The sequence below is a fragment of the Lathyrus oleraceus genome, chromosome 3, assembly GCF_024323335.1.
Source record: "Lathyrus oleraceus cultivar Zhongwan6 chromosome 3, CAAS_Psat_ZW6_1.0, whole genome shotgun sequence".
NCBI classification, from domain to species: Eukaryota; Viridiplantae; Streptophyta; class Magnoliopsida; order Fabales; family Fabaceae; genus Lathyrus; species Lathyrus oleraceus.
Window position 1 is genome coordinate 193,112,398 of NC_066581.1, and position 4,659 is coordinate 193,117,056.

The following is a 4,659-nucleotide window of genomic DNA, read 5'->3' on the forward strand; positions in this document are numbered from 1 at the left end:
TCGGCAAACAGGTGGTCTTGAAAGAAGAATCCGTCTGGTACGGTGAGAGTCAGTCTGAATACCGAAAAAGAACGTTAACTTGGATACCAAAATAAATGGTAACACAGAAATAACCATGGCCTGAATGTCGCTCATCAGTCTGAATACTGGAAATGACTTCGATTTGAACATCGGGAGATATGAGATTATTAATATCGGTCTGAAAACCGAGAGGCTGGCCTGAATGCCACAAGTTGCGTCGACCTGAACGTCGAAAACTTCTTCGATCTGAACATCGGAAAATTGGCCTGAATGCCACAAGTTGCATCGACCTGAACGTCGGAAACTTCTTCGATCTGAACATCGGAAAACTGGCCTGAACGCCACTTCGGTCTGAATATCGAAAACTGGCCTGAACGCCACTTCGATCTGAATATCGGAAATTGGCTTGAATGCCACTTCGGTCTGAATACCAGAAAATTGGCCTGAATGCCACTTCGGTCTGAATACCGGAAAAACTTCATGCCTGTCAGCATCGGCAGAAATAGGGAAAGATAATAGAGGCGGCGCATGGGCCAATGACACTTGCTGGGGATAACAAAGGTAAGTCATGAACAATCCTCAGTCTGAGTACTGGAAACAACTTCTAGCTTATCACTTGGGATACCGAGAATGTTTTATGCTTACATGCGTATGTTTGAATTTTTCAATGGCGTAATGCTCCATGAAGATGGAAATGCTACGCGATTTGGAAGGATGCAATGCAATATGATTCTACATGCAGGGATGCGAAATGCTGGGTAGAATGCCAAGCTGAGGCAAGGGGATTTGCTGGGGAAATGATCACCATCTTCTGGACCCGGGCAAGGCTGCTGGAGATGCACAGCGCAAAGAATTATGTGGGGAAATGACCCGCCACACGGTGTTCTAGCAATGACGAAATGCCGAGATTCAGACTAGGGAGAGAACGACACTGAAAACCTGTTGTTGGGGAAAGCGATAGTGGTTCTGGCAACCACGATCTGCGAGAGATGACTCAGCAGGGGAAGCAAACACTGATACGGTACCGAGGTTCTGCTTCAAGGAAAGAAACCATGGATCTGGCATTGGGATTATCGATCTGGCCTCGATCTCTAAGGAGCAGCCACTTCTGCTGGGAAGATACAACCTGGCACTGTCAACTCCGCTGGGGATATATAGTCTGGCACTGTCAACTCTACTGGGGAGTGTATGTCCTGAAACAAACGCTTGGGGAAGTACAGTGGTGAGAACCTGCTGGGGATTGAAGAATCCAACACTCTGATCAGCTCTGCAGGGATAAGACACCGGATTCGTCTGTTGGCGACTTCACTGGGGAAGATATTCACGATCATCTGCAGGGGATTTTAAGGAAATGCCCCGAGGGTATCTGTTCTGAATAGACGATCCAAAGCACTTAAAATTTACAGCAATTTTAAATGTTTATTAAGCATGTACCTGTAAAGCCCTTATGTGTCATGATGCAATGTTTATCAAAAATTCGGACGTCATTTTTGCAAACAAAATAGTAAAATGAAAATGAAAACTGAGATATACTGAATAACATGATTTTATTGATTGAATGGCCTCTGAATAGGCATTTACATCAGGAAGCAATCCCTGGAAAGAGGTAATCGCACAAAAGATAAAAACAGAAATTAATCTAATGACAATGTGAAATGGATTTCTATTGGGTTCCAATTCTGCTATGACTTGCCCGTCTTCAAGATCCTCCAGATGATCAGCCTTCTGAAAAGGTGATTGGACTGTTTCCTACCCTTTCGAAAATTTCCCGTCATCGACATGAGATGAGATTCATAACTAACTCAGAACGCAGTCATTCGCTTAATCCCTAACTTTTGCCTGGATCGCCCTTTTCGGGTTTTCAATCCACCGGGATACCCATTTTTGCCTAAGTTGCCTTTTCAAGTTTTCAACTTACCGGATGTACGATCTTTTCATTTTTAATCCCTAATTTTTGCCCGAACCTTTTCATTTTCTTGGTTCGTCGGGATGCCCATTTTTTCCTGGACTATTCTTTTTACTGTCAGCGGGTCTATTTTATGCGAAGTATTTTTTAACTGCGTCTGAGTTCACAGGGGAAGTGAAGTTTTCACCATCCATAGTTGCAAGCATTAAGGCCCCACCATCAAAAACATTGGTGACAATATACGGTCCATCATAGTTAGGAGTCCACTTGCCCCTGCGATCTATCTGAGGAGGAAGGATCCTTTTCAACACTAAATCTCCGACTTGGAAACAACGAGGACGCACTTTCTGATCAAAGGCTCTCTTCATCCGACTCTGATACAACTGCCCATGACAAATGGCTGTCATTCGCTTCTCTTCGATAAGACTCAACTCATTGAACCTTGTCCGAATCCATTCGGCTTCGTCTAACTTGACATCCAACAGGACTCTTAGAGAAGGAATCTCCACTTCAACAGGTAGGACTGATTCCATACCATACACCAGGGAGTAAGGAGTTGCCCCAATCGACGTACGTACTGAAGTACGGTATGCCAATCTCTGTACGTGACGACCATCTTCTGCACAATCTTCTTTATGTTCTTATTTGCCGCCTCAACAGCGTCGTTCATCTTAGGGCGGTAAGGGGAAGAGTTGTGATGCTGAATGTTGAAGTTCTGACACAACTCCTTCATCATTTTGTTGTTGAGATTAGAACCATTATCAGTAATGATTCTTTCGGGAATCCCATAGCGATAAATGATTTCTTTCTTGATGAAACGGGCAACCACATGTCTGGTGACATTCGCGAACGACGCTGCTTCGACCCACTTGGTGAAATAGTCGATGGCAACAAGGATGAAGCGATGCCCATTGGAAGAAGTCGGCTCAATCTTTCCAATCATGTCAATGCCCCACATAGCGAACGGCCACGGCGAAGTCATCACATTCAGAGGATTTGGCGGCACATGCACCTTATCAGCATAAATCTGGCATTTATGACACTTCCGAGCATATTTGAAGCAATCTGATTCCATGGTCATCCAATAATAACCCGCTCTCAACAATTTCTTAGCCACTGCATGTCCGCCGGCATGAGTACCGAAGGAACCTTCATGAACTTCCTGCATTAACATGTCCGCCTCGTGTCTGCCCACGCATCTGAGCAAAACCATGTCGAAGTTCCTCTTATACAGCACATCGTCTTTGTTCAAGAAGAAACTGCCTGCCAATCTTCTCAAAGTCTTTCTGTCATTGTTGGATGCCCCTGCAGGGTACTCTTGATTCTTCAGAAAGCACTTGATATCGTGATACCAGGCCTTGTCATCGACTACCAGTTCAGCAGCAAACACGTACGCGGCCCTGTCAAGGCGCATCACATCAATCCTGGGAGCATGGTTCCAACGAATTACCTTGATAATGGAGGATAGAGTGGCAAGTGCGTCTGCCATCTGGTTCTCATCACGAGGTATATGATACAATTTTACTGTTGTGAAGAAAGTCAACAGTCTTCTCGTGTAATCTCTATAGGGGACCAGAGTGGGTTGGAGAGTATTCCAATCACCATTTACTTGATTGATCACTAGAGCTGAATCTCCGAAGATGTCCAGAGTCTTGATTCTCAGATCAATGGCTTGCTCAATACCCAAGATACAGGCCTCGTACTCAGCTTCATTATTTGTGCACTCAAAAGTCAAACGAGCGGTGAAAGGCATGTGGGCACCTTTCGGAGTAGTAATGACAGCGCCAATTCCACTTCCTCTAGCATTGACAGCCCCATCAAACAACAAAGTCCACTTTTCGTTTGGATCAGGTCCCTCCTCAACAACTGGCTCTTCACAGTCTTTCATCTTGAGGAACATGATGTCTTCATCTGGAAAATCAAACTTCATCGGCTCATAATCATCAATCGGCTGCTGAGCAAGATAGTCTGACAGAATACTCCCTTTGATGGCTTTCTGGGATGTATACTGGATATCGTACTCTGTCAGTACCATTTGCCAACGAGCCACCCTTCCGGTGAGAGCTGGCTTCTCGAATATGTATTTGACTGGATCCATCTTGGAGATCAGTAGGGTTGTGTGAGACAGCATGTATTGTCTCAATCGCTTAGCAGCCCATGCAAGTGCACAACATGTCTTCTCAAGCATTGAGTATCTCGACTCGCAATCTGTGAACTTCTTACTCAAGTAGTAGATGGCATGTTCTTTCCTACCTGTCTCATCGTGTTGACCGAGAACACAACCCATAGAATTGTCAAGTACTGTCAAGTACATAATCAGCGGTCTCCCTGGGACTGGAGGCATAAGGATAGGAGGATTCTGCAAATACTCTTTTATCTTCTCGAAAGCCCTTTGACAATCTTCATTCCACCTGATAGCCTGATCTTTCCTCAGCAATTTGAAAATTGGCTCACACGTGGTTGTTAGGTGAGAGATGGACCTTGCAATGTAGTTCAACCTCCCTAAGAAACTACAGACTTGCTTCTCTGTTCTTGGCTCAGGCATTTCCTGTATTGCTTTCACTTTGTCAGGATCCACCTCAATCCCTATTCCGCTAACAATAAAACCCAGCAATTTTCCCGATCTCACCCCGAAAGTGCACTTGTTCGGATTAAGTCTCAGTTTGAATTTCCTTAACCGTTCAAACAATTTCTGCAAATTCACCAAATGTTCTTCTTCTGTCTGAGATTTG